We start from the raw sequence: 13258 nt of genomic DNA, 5'->3' as shown, positions 1-13258 counted from the left end.
TTTACCTGTATTCCTGAATTTGGGTATTTTGGAGGGAAAGTATCCAAAGTAAATTTGCTTAGAATTTATGTATATAAGATAAAAGTTAATTTTTTAAATAAATTCAAGTATAAAATTTATTTTCACAGAGAAACAATTATAATTTGAGTATTCATAAGAATTAAGATAGCTTTTGGAACACTCACTATACTTTATTTAGTGCTAAATGAGTCAAGGCTACTTTGCATTTCAAGTCAAAAACAGAAATGTCATCCTACTCCTTGTACATATTTATGAATTGTACATATAGTGCAGGACTTCATGGAAATTTGTGGCTTTCCCCAGATTTCCCACAAGTCTAATCTTGAAGTCCTAAACTTGTCTGTATAAGCTTCAAAATGGGGCTTTAAATGAGTGATTCAACTAACAGTACTTCGAAGATACTTCTATAAGTAACACTTGAGCTAAACCTTGAAGCAGTGTCAGTGATTTGACCCATATGTTATCTGAACATTACTACCTTATATGTAATTATGGAATCAATCCCTCTTAAATTTCCTTTCTTATTTTTTCTCTCTCCTTTTTGGGTTTCCTTATTACAGTTGAGGTCACTAATTTCTCAGGTACAATCAAAACACTTCCATCATGACTGCATTGAAAAGCATGTTGGTTTGGATTGACTGACCTACCTTCATCATCTCTTAACCTACTAAAAATATCATGATAAAGGTTAGCAGTTTCTGTTTTATGTTAATAGCACTGTTTCACGGGGCTCCTCTCTCTTGAGGGGTTTTTTCTTTGTTTGCAAGTTATATACATCATCTTCTAGATACAAAATTATGTCCAGTGACCTTTACTTTTCCCTTTTCATCTAATATCTATCACAGAGAAGTAACACTTGTAGATCTGTCCAGTAGTACCTGCTAAGAATGCTATTGAAAGAATAAACAGGCATGTGGATGATTTCATCTACAGAAAAAGGGATGTGCAGAGCTTTAGCACAGCGTTAATCACAACTTAAGTTTTTGTCCGTGTCACTCAGACAGCTCACTCCTTATTTTCTGTGACTTCTCAGGCCATAAAAAAGATTCAGAAGTAGATTCTGGTATACTTGGTTGTAAGTGGTAAGTGTGGTTATGTAATATGTGTTGAAATGCAAGGTTCCTATGAAAACCAGAATCACCCTTAAATCCATGTGACAGAGCTTACTGGGCTCTGGATAGTAGCCTCCCACAGCCCCTTCTAAAGTCTAGAGGAAAACAGATTTAAAGTCACTACTTTAACTTACAGCACCTTCACACATGAAGGAATTAGTCTTGGTGAGAGAGGTGCTATTATGGCTTGAATTTAAGAAAGCTCAGAATCAAAATCCAGTTCTTCAAAAAGGTGAGACACTTCCATTAGATCTAAAGCTTCTTCTATAGACAAAGCCATTGAACTGATTTAATCAAAGATGTTTATATCAGGGTGATACAGAAGGTCTTGGTTTGTTAGATTCCTTATCTGATGGTCAATGAGTAGAAGAAAATTTGTCAAATTAGTTCCAGGAAAGGTTGGTTCAGGATTGGTGGTATGAGACTTTAACTTCAGAAATGGTTCTTGTGACTAAATCCATTCTTCTGAACCTCTTCTGAATGTATTATCAGGACACAGCAGCATGGCCTCGTGAGTTTCATATGACTTATAGGCTGGCTGAAATTTACATTATAATATACTGAAGAATTCATGAGATCATTGCTACTTCCTGAAAATGAATATCTACCAGTGAGATGCCCTGAAAAAGGAAGGGGAAAAAAGCAATGTGGTACACATAACCCAATTTTGGAAGTAGTTCTAGTACGTAATACAGCATTTTCTTTTCTCTGTACAAAAAGGATGTGTTGTTGACTATGAATACCTTTCCCCAGTTAAATAATACAGACAATTCAATATACAGTATGAGCCCAAACCAGAATATGCTCTATTTGGGGAAAGATTAGTTCTTCTAATATCATGGCAATTTAGAAAATTTAATTAGGTTAGTAAAAAGCTAGTCTTGTTATTAGATTATTTTAATGTTATAATCTTATTGTATTTTACTACTTTATAAGATGCAACCCTCTTCCTAGCTGTTGGCAGTCTAAATTCACATTGTAGAGGATCATGGATAGTAAAGGCTATAATGAAGTAGTGTTGGTTGGGGAGGGGAGGGGGTATTTTGAGGGAGTTTTTTAATTTTTTTTTAATAATTCTAACCAATAAAATATAATGAAGACATAAATGCAACCAGGAAAATAAAGCTATGACTTAGTTTGTCAAAAAAAAAAAAAAGGCATTATTAACAATAGCATCTTGAATGTGTCTCCTGCTTTACCATTTTCCTGGTTCTTTCATACCTGTTATCTCACCTGATCCTCACAGTAGCCCTGGATAGATATTTACACTGAAGTTCTCTCATTGGGGATTAGATGCTAAAGTCAGAAGAGAACAAAAAAGTCCCCTATAGTTAAAATTACCTTGGAAGACACACTTGAAGAAGACACTTTGTTGAAGATGAGCACACCATATTTCAATTAATGTGATACAGCATTAGAAGAGGTGGAAATTTCTGCAATGAAACATCTAATTGTGTGGTTGGTTGTGCTTAAGGGCCATGTTGTTGGGAATGTAGGTACACACACATTTTATATGTACACACACACAGACACGTGAGCATAAACCCCATATGTACGTGTATATGTGTGTGTTTCTGAGCCAGACTCAGACTTTTCATGGCAGACTCCTCACACCTCATGTGTAGCACATGGCAACTGAGACCCAACAGAGAAACATCAGGTTCATAACCCCCACAGCATGCTTGCTTTTTGGTTTACGTTCACTGGATGTTCATGTGAGTTTAATCAACCCCATTATTTAAATTCTCTCTCCCATTCTCCCTCCTTCTTTCTCTCTACACAATTCATCTAGTTATAATAAATGTGCAATATGACTTTACTATGCTTCCACTTTACATATGAGGAAACTAAGGTTATCAATGCAAAGTATGTAGGGACTGACCTCTTACTACCAGAGAAGAGGGGTCACTACTTCCACAGAGAAGAGGGAGGTACCACAACCACATCTTTACTAACCTGAAAGAAAGAGAACTTAGCATTCCTTAATGCTAAGGAATTGACATGGATTAGAATGTGATTTCTGCCTGACCTGTGGTGGCGCAGTGGATAAAGCATCAACCTGGAAACACTGAGGTTGCCGGTTCAAAACCCTGGCTTGCTTGGTCAAGGCACATATGGGAGTTGATGTTTCCTGCTCCTCCCCCCTTCTCTCTCTCTCTCTCTCTCTCTCTCTCTCCCCTCCTCTCTAAAATGAATAAATAAATAAATAAATTTAAAAAAAAGAATGTGATTTCTTCCTCATAGCAGCCATGTAAGAACAGCATTATCACCACCATTTCAGAAAGGAGGGAAAGAAGGGTGCCAAAACATGAATGGGAGAACCCAGAGTGGAGTGCATGTCTCTCTGAGCCCCTCCACCATGGCTGTGAATTTCTGTGCCTATAGCGCCTCCTAGAAACATACTACAGTGTCTCTACCAATACCCAGGGCACCACCTGACAGGGATGAGGATGTTCCTGAAAATTCCAGCTGGCCAGCAGAGAGGACTTCCACCATGGTTCACCGGTTCAAGTCCCTCACTAAATGTTGGGAGATCCACAGCCCCAAGTAGCCATCCTCCCTCCAGTTACCCCTACTGTTTGGGGAGTTTAAAATTTACCCTCCAGTCTTCTCACCCATAAAAGAAGAAATGCTATTGCTTAACACTGTCTCTTATTTTAAAGAGTTTTCATAGACATGTACACACTGAAGTTCATAAACAAACTCACAAGTAAACCAGTTTCACACAAAGTGCAAAGTAACTACTACACAAATCATAAATGGCATATTGACAAAATGCCAACTTTCCAGTGTTTATTTTATTCCTGTAACAGAACTAAGCCATGCTCATTTTCCTCTGATGTATGATTCCCATGAATAAAAGATGTTCCCCGACACTAATTCACCTGCTTCTTTGCCCACCATGCCCTCTGCATTTGTCTAGAAAATGGGTGAGTTTCGGAGGAGATATGGCACCCCACCCTGAACTCTCTATTGATCATACTGTACAGGGGCACCTCATTAAGCAGTTGATGTTGCCTGCTAATGCAGCAAACCTGGTTTCAGTTAATGGCTATAAGGGTTTTGTGTGTGTGTATGTGTGTCTGTGCGTCTATGTGTCTGTGTGTGTCTGTGTGTTTGAAAGTTTGACTGTAAGAAATCGTGGCTCATTCAAACTAAAAAAAAAAGTCTCTAAGAACATTTATGCTATTGACTAGAGAACATCCATGTGAATGAGACAAATCCATGATTTTTTTAAAGATGATTTCCCAAATCTCGCTAATTAACCAATTAAAAAGAGGTGGTGGTGACTAACTTGATTGCTCTGCTTCTTCTACTAAGGGTAACAGTTCAAAAGGAGAAGCTGAAAGAGAACTGGACTGGATGACTAGATAGAGTCAGGGTACATGAATTTCTATTCATAGCTCTGCCTCTAGCTGTGTGTCTGGGCCAAGATACTTTATGTCTCTGGTCCTCAGTTTCCCATTTATGAAAATAGATGGGTATATGCAATAAGCTTCGAGTAGTCTCACAATACTATGTTTCTTGTTTTCTCCTGGGCTTCATCTCTATACTGTCCTCTAAGGTACCTTGTTAAGATGTTACTGGGGGTCAAATAATACTATATCATGATACTTTTGGTTCAAGATGTGCCATTTTTTCAAGAGCATAAATTTCAAGTTGTTTAATTTGCAGCTGAATTTAAAATGTGCAAAAAAGCCTTCAGTCCCTACTGTGATGAGCTGTGGTCACAGTTTGGGTATTAACAGTTTGGGTCAGCCACAGAATTAATGGGATGAGAGATATCCATGTATACAGGATCTTGTTAGCCATCATAATTCATTTTCTAACTGGAATACTGCTGTTATTTATTGGTTGCCCTGAAAATGGTCCTGGGAATAGAATAAGAAATCTGTAGTATCATCACATTGGAAGGAAACCTACCATCAAAAGCTCACTCTCTAGTCCCTCCCATATCCCTTATTTATCTCATAATTCCTCCCTTCTTGTTTGTTCCCAATTTATAACTGATTCATAGAAAATTTTTAATGATAATATTTTTTTACAAGATGCAGAACACCCAAATCACATAAGCAAGACATTAAATGATCTGGCAGAGTAGCTAGCTCCATGATGAGCCAGAATATGCATTCAATAAATACTGATTGGTGGATTGCTTGAGCTAGTGCTGAGGATCAGCCCTTCATTCCCTGGTCTGCTGTGCTGAAAAGTCACACACCTGGGGTTTTCTGATCAAATGATATGTGTCTCTGCCCCCATTAAATAAAATCCAGGTGTCAGCATCTACCTCTACACATTTCCCAGACTTTTGCAGGAACTGATGAGATCATGCCTGTGAACTGTTCTGAGCTTTTCAGAAAAAGTCATACCACCCACAGAAGGCCATGCGATTGGGAAGTGTTTATGCATGCAATGGATGGCAGCAGTTCTCAGAGATAACTTCAGGAAATTGGAGAATCAAACACACACAAGCAAGAGTGTAACAGAGGAGGCTCATGCATTATGAATTTCTGACAAACCATGAATAAAATATTGCTCAAATTTAAAATGCAATAAGTAAACTTCTAGGCACCATTAGTATTTGTATATAAATATTTTTAAAGCTCCATGTAAATATCTCATAGTCACTTCAGATAATTGTGATCAAAGAAACATATGTCCTCAAATCTACACTAAGCCAATGAAGATAGTTTGGGGAAATGTAGGGCTGAATGAATTGAAGAGTAAACAGCGAGCCCTACTTGGGAATCCCAGACTGACTGTATTTTTCTAATCTAACACTGACTTGGATGACTGCAAACAAACAAACAAACAAAAAAAACACTGGCTACATTTAAATATTTTCAAAAGGAAGGAGAGCTATTACAAAAAAAGAAGAGTGGTAAGTAGTAAATATCAATTTAGACCCATCAGCGGAGTCTAAACTGATAAAACAAGCAGTGAAAAATGTAGCAATAGACCTTTATGGGAGAAAGGCCAGCGATTCCTAGAGAGCAGTCATCCAGAGAAAGCCAGGAGGCACCCTCTCCCGTGAGTCACCAAAGAGAAACATGAGATTGATGAATTTGTCTCAGGCCTTGCTCTTATCCTCAACTTCACTCTCAGAAACTTAGTTGTTCATGGTCCACAGAAAATCTGACTCAAGGTTACCTACATCAGCTAAAAAAACTCCTAGAAACTATTGTACACAACCAGAACAGCAACCTACAGTTTTCTGATGAGAAATATAACTATCAAGCAGACTGGGCATTTGCATTGGCATAATAGGTATATTCTACCCTTGTATTAAAAAGTTAAAATATTAGAAAGCTTGATGACTTAGGGCACAGGTTGAAGAACTTTTTCTGTAAAGGGCCAGAGAGCAAATATTTCAGCCTTTAGTAACTAGTGGGCCACACGATCTGTGTCACAGCTACTCTAGTGTAACCCCAATTTGGTATGCTGGCCGTAGCTGGCAGACTGTTATTTAGAACAGGGGATGCAGAGTAAATGCTAAATAGAACTAGACTCAGATAGTTTTTTTAGGGGTATTACTACTGAGAACTCTTTCTCTTGAAAGCAAATGTTCAGATGGACCCTGAAATATTTCTATTTCTCTCTTCTTTGACACATAGATGGCTGGCAACTTCCTTTTGGAATGTTCTATTTCTACTTTAGCAATATTACTATCTCTTACCTTAATTAAATAGAAAACACATTCTTAATCTTATAAACAAAAAAAAGAGAGAAATAAGAAATAGCTGTGATTCACTTAACAATTAATGGCTGAAACCCGAACCCTTGTAAAACCACACATGGGAAAATATCAAGGGCCCGATTATAATCCAGGAGGTATTCTTCTCAGGCTCAGTTTTACTGGGGCTTAAACAACTCACTCCTTCTCATTTTACTCTGGCCCAACTGTAGCAATATTCTATGAAAATATGCAGAGTTAGAATTTCAATTAGAGACAGGGAAGCACGCTAGGGTGAGAGCCCTGAGTGTACAAGAGTCCAGGGACCTCTCTGACCTGCACTGGAAACAGCAAAGTGGCAGGATAAGATTCAGTAACATAAAATGTTTAGGCTCTCAGAACACAGATTAGGAGTCAGCATGTTTCTTGCACTTTTACTTCACCCCCTAAAAACTTTTCTGTTTGCTTCCTTGAGATATTTGTACTTGCAAATAAATATCTGAGTAAGGCTCGGGACATGGCTTCAGTCCTTCGATTTGCTGAGGTGCTGTTGCCTCCCCTTGGCCACTAGGAGCATGTCTTCTGGTCTCAGAGTACTGTAGTTCATTGTGGTGTGACACCCAACTGTTAGGGAAATTCCTCCATTGTCTTCCTTCCCCCCTGTGTCAGTGAAATACACTTGTGCTTGTAAAATGAAACTTGGTGAACATCAGTCTTTTGTTTTGTTTCTGGTTGCAGAAATGGGGTCACTGCTAGATCATGTCTGTCTGTCCAGACTTCCTGGGTTCAGGTTCCTTGGCACTTGTGGTCCCTGGCACCCTTTCTCTCGGGTCTTCAGAGCTGCCAGTGTGCACGAACCCCTCTTTCTCCACTGTGCTAGCATCTGTCATTGCTGATGCACTTCGTCTGCTCCCTTGGTTCTCTCTAAGCCAAAAAAAAGAAAGCTTTCCCTCTTGTGACATGATGCTACTCTCAGACTGGGAGTCCATAAGTGGGCTATGGCTGCTCTGAAATTACATATCAGATTTGTTTATATAAACTCATGGGTACATTTTTCTCAAGAAAAGGTACACAGCTTTCCACAAATTTTCAAAGGAGTAAATGACACCTCAAAAATTAAAACAATGACCACATTGTAATTGATTAAAGTGGAAATGCATCAAATACAGATTTACTTGTATAAATTCAACTGTATGCACTTAGAAGAAAGAGATACTGAGAGAGAGGTCAGAATTTAAATAATGTTGTGTTACAGTAATATAATGTTATAGTAATTAAATATATAGAAATATAGAAAAATATAGAAGATATATAGAAATAATTTAAGATAAGTTTAATATTAATTAAAAGCCATTAAGGCAAGTGAATAAGGCTATGCCTTCTGAGTGAGAGCTAACCTAGTACACGTATAAAGATATGATAGGCAAGATAATGCCCTCTGCTCAGGGCTGTTAGTGTGTATGTAAAATTATACATAGATAAAAAGAGCTCCATTTAAGGAACTCCCTAAAAGTAGCCTGATGTGATAATTTTATAGATTAACATAAAAAAGAACTCCCTGTGAGGAACTCCCCAAAAGTGGCTTGATGTGATAATCCCATAAACACCTGTTAGAAGCCATATGCCAGAAAAGGTACTTAAACCAAGCAGGCCCCAGCTGCAGTCAGTCATCCAGACTCCAGCGTTGAACATTGAACATGGACTGTCTCCATGCTGCTCTGACCAAGGACAGCTGGAAGGAGCACATGACGGGGCCCCATTAAGCTGTATCCAGGCACACCATAGTATTTGTGAGTAATAAACTGCCTGTGTGATTCTTGCAACTAATGTGTGTTGGTCATGTCTTTCCTCTGGTGGCGATTGGTCTCAATACCAATAAGTAGAATCTTCATAGCCACCTCAAGAGTAGTCTCAAAGAGGCCACCAGCCCTGCCGTTAAGCAGGAGTGTCCCACTGCATGGGAAAATTGAATTAGGGACACCTGATCAACATAGAGCTCAGGCTGTACTGGGACATGCAGGTAACCCATCAACCCTTATGCCTGAGAGAACACAGACCATGCTTGAGCCTGAGACATGGTCTTAAATCTGCAGTTTATAATTGGGAAAAAATGCTCAATGAGACTAATATTTTTTTCTAAGAACTACAAGAAGCACATTAAAAAACATTGTTCAAGAAAGATATCCTCGGCCCTGGCCAATTGGCTCAGCGGTAGAGCATTGGCCTGGCATGTGGAAGTCCCAGATTTGATTCCCAGCCAGGGCACACAGGAGAAGGACCCATCTGCCCACCCTTCCCCCCTCCTTTCTCTTTATCTCTCTCTTCCCCTCTTGAAGCCAAGGCTCCATTATAACAAAGTTGGCCCAGGCACTGAGGATGGCTCCACGACCTCTGCCTCAGGTGCTAGAATGGCTCTGGTTGCAATGGAGCAACGCCCCAGATGGGCAGAGCATCGCCCCCTGATGGGCATGCCGGATGGATCCTGGTCGGGCACATGCGGGAGTCTGTCTCTCTGCCTCCTCGCTTCTCACTTCAGAAAAATACAAGAAAAATAAAGATATTCTCTCCGAGACCATGATCATGACAGACTCAGAAAAAAAAAATAATACACACTTTCTCCCAGAAGAGTTTGTATTCTTCCTCCTCCCACCCTAGCCTCTTTTATTTCCTTCTCCCCTCCCACCGCATGGCGGCACCCTTCTCTTTCACCACCCCATTAGAAATACTGCATTTGAAGTTTCATAGATGACATCGTCCACATTCATCCTGATTGCAAAATATGCAGTGTTTCTACTTTTTCTAGACTCAGGATTGATTTAAAAACTTGAGCTAACATGTAAGAAGGAGGACAAGAAGTGATGGAGAGACATGTAGCCTAAATTTGAATGTCAGCTTCAGTTCTCCACCTAACCACCTGGTAACCTTCCAGAATCACCGATCCTGCCCCACACAACAGAGCCTATCACAGAACAAAAAGCAGCCACTCACGCAAAACCAGGGTTCTGGCAGCCTCTCAAAGATAGCATCTGAGATCCAGGGGACTAGCAATAGTGAGTTCCTGGAAGGAACAGTTACTCAGGAATTTCTCTTTGCAGAGTCATGTCAAGATTTTTAGATAAAAGTCACTGATAATTTATTAAATTTATAATTTAGAGTAGCCTAAAGTTCAAATCCTTCCATCCTCAAGCTTCCTCTCTTCTATATAGCCTTTTCTGAACCTTCTAGCCTAAACTATTATTTCCTATCCTCGTAACTACACCAGCAGAGAAAAGTGGAAACATACAGAGGGTTATTCACCAATGAAATGGAAAAGTAAATAGTGCCCATTTAGGAGAAATCAGTGGATTACAAAGGCAAAGTGATGTCCCCTAATACCAAATTTCACTAATCTTCAAGCCTCACCTCCTGCCTTGGGAAGTAAAAAATTGAATGAAAGCTCAGTCAGTAAAAAAAAAAACAGAGCCTCCGTCAGCTGATCTGCTGATAAAGCACACTAATAATACTCCAAAGCAAAAAAGCATGGATACACACACACACACACACTGAGAACCTCAGAGTGAGAAGATAGTGGATTTGCATCTAGGATAATGGAGGTGATGAGATCAGAAGGCCTGTGGGCTTAGGAAGAGCCTCTCCAGCATGGGAGGAGACACCTGCTCTCCTAAAAGGTGAGGTACAAACTAGGCAGGACCAGGCAAAGAGGCAGAGGTGTTGGAAGGGCCCGCCTCTATAGCACCAAGCAGCCCCAGCCACCCACTCTTCTGGTGGAAGACTCTGAAACAACTGATGAGAGCAATCAAAGCCACTGCCTGGGGCTGTGAGTGGGCCTGGGCAATTGGACCCCAGTTGCAGAAGTAGCAGCTTGGCTAGGATGAGACGGGGAATGTAGTTCAGTGTCCTGGCTACAGGAGCCACATTAATGAGGCCACAAAGGAGCAGCCTAGCTTCACCCCACAGCATGGCTAGGGGAGCTCCAGGCAGTCTTGCATCTCTGGGATCTAGCATAGTGTCTGGCTCATAGTAAGTGGTTAATAAATAATTGAGAAAAGATGGGAAGGAAGCAGTGAGAAAGGGAGAGGAGTTTGGCTGGTGGGAGCTCAAAACCAAATGATATCAATGTTCATTATGGTTCCCCCTAAGCTTTTATTTGTTCTTCCCATGACTGCCTCAGACCTAGAAATGCCACTGAAGCATAGATAATCTCATAAGACCAAACAAATTACATCTGGAGAAATAAATAGCAAAATAATAAAAAAAAATACCTTTTTACTATGTATAGTCATTAAAGACAGATAACTGTGTATAACCCAACCTGATATGGAAATTTTAGACATAATAAATAGCAAGAAAATTGAGGATGTTTGAATCAGCCCTAGATGACTCATTCAGTTTTGAGGGAAAATCTCCCTTCATCTGAGAGATACTGTCAGCCTGTTTCAAGCAAGCTTTTTTTTCTTTTTTCTTTTCTTTTTTTTATTGATTGATTTCAGAAAGAGAGGAATGGAGAGAGTGAGAGGAACACCGATCTGTTTCTGTATGTGCCTTGACCAGGCATCAAACCAGCAACCTCTGCATATAGGGATTATGCTCTAACCAACTGAACCATCTGGCCAGGACCTCAAGCAGGCTTTTTAAACCTCTTAGGCTGGGAAGAGACATATGCATTGGATTATATCACATGAGTCACATGGGTTGTTGTTTTTTTCCCAATGTGAGGTTTGCAAATGACAAAACCAATCCATAAGTATTTACAAGGTGAAACTATGCCAAGTTCTGTGAAGGGCTAATCATCCCCCCGGCACCACTATAAATATGTTCACTCCATCTCTCACCCCTTGTCCCAAAGAACACATTATTAAGGCTGGTATGTGTCTTTTGAGACCTTTATTCTCATTTATCTATAGGCATCCAAGCATATTTATACATAAATAAGGCTTTAATCATTTGATTTTCCCCAAATAGATTCATACTCTTAATATGCAACTTGCTCTTTTTACTAAACAATAATCATAAGCAACCTTAAAGTATAGACTATAATTCTTTATCTTTTCTTCTAATTCCTTTTCTAATGCTGGTGGCCAAGGCCAGGCAGGTTCACATTGGATTTGGGCAGACGGTAGAGGAACTGCAGAGCCAGAAAGCATTGGGACATTCCTATCTAATAAAGTTTCACAACAGCAGACAAGCAAACAGGCTAGGAAAACTGCTTCTCACAGCAGCAAGTGAACAAACAGCAAAATGGCTCCTCACAGTGGCAGCCAGGGCAATCCGTAATCTGCCCTCTTCCCTCTGCCCTCCGCCCTCCACCCTCCGCCCTCCGCCCTGAGTGCAAGCACCCCTAGCCTTACATAGACTATACACATGCACGTACTCACGCACTAATCGGGAAAAGTACAAGCCGGCAAGCCTAACACAGTTGTTTTCCCGACACCTTTACAGAGAAACAATTTTATATAAACGTTATCACAGCGTATATGCAGTGGTATACAACATTTTTTCTCCTTTGTTTCTTCTTTTTCATTTTTTTTAAATCCTTGACTCTTCTTTTTTCTCCCCTTCTCTCTCATCCCACTACCATTGATGGCTCAGAGAGAAATGGCCTTTCTTGTCCAGTTTGCCTGTTTCATTTCAATCTTGGAACTGAAATCCAAGTCAAAAAGTCAGTGCTCCTGTCCCTCTCAGGGACAAAGTCACACAGTTCTCTGGCCCTGTGAGATGTGAAGACCGTGCTCACTGCTCTCATCAAGGAGGACTAACCTGTACACAGAGAACTCACGTGCTAGGTCATGTTCAGTATACCAGTCCAGCATTAGCTTTAGGACACATTGCGGGGGCTCCAAAGCAAGCCACCTGATCAGTTTTCATCAATAAGGCATTATCAAAAGAAAGAGATTCCATGGAGAGGGCCTGTGGCCTCCACTGAAGAGGAAGATTATGGGCACAAAATAATGGAAAGCCCAAAAATTGTCAGTGAGTTTCCCTGACCACAGCCCTCTCTTACCACCTTTCACTACAGAAATGAGATGAGAAACGACAAAGTAATGCCTACTGTAGTTCAAACTAAAGATCCGATTTACTTATTACTTAGTGCAATCATTGCTTTGCTATTAATACATCTCGAAAGTAATTAGAATTACACTGAAGATATTTCCCAGGTCTCTGCTGCCACCCACAGTTTGAGGTAGAAACTGTGGGATAAAATCCTCAGCAGCATGCATGAAAATTATGCTCTACACTGACCTATATAAGTATTGTTATTCTATATTTATGTGGTTTTTAATGTATTTATACTTATCTGTGAGCACACATGGATTTGATAGGTGATGAAGAAACAAAGTAACATTTGGATTCAATTAAATTCACTCCAGATTTCACACTTTTCCCACAGGGAGTAAATCAGTGTTGTCAAATTTTAACTTGTCATTTCATTAAGCCTAGGCATTAATAGTCC

At 39.9% G+C, this 13258-nt stretch overlaps 1 pseudogene; it reads right to left on the bottom strand.

The window, feature by feature from the left end:
* Positions 1-481: 481 nt before the first annotated feature.
* On the bottom strand, positions 482-1747 carry LOC136381509 (nuclear factor erythroid 2-related factor 3-like; annotated as a pseudogene).
* Between the last annotated feature and the right edge of the window lie 11511 nt (positions 1748-13258).

The sequence above is a fragment of the Saccopteryx leptura genome, chromosome 9 (genome assembly GCF_036850995.1).
Source record: "Saccopteryx leptura isolate mSacLep1 chromosome 9, mSacLep1_pri_phased_curated, whole genome shotgun sequence".
NCBI classification, from domain to species: domain Eukaryota; kingdom Metazoa; phylum Chordata; class Mammalia; order Chiroptera; family Emballonuridae; genus Saccopteryx; species Saccopteryx leptura.
This window is presented reverse-complemented; position numbering and strand designations above follow the sequence as displayed.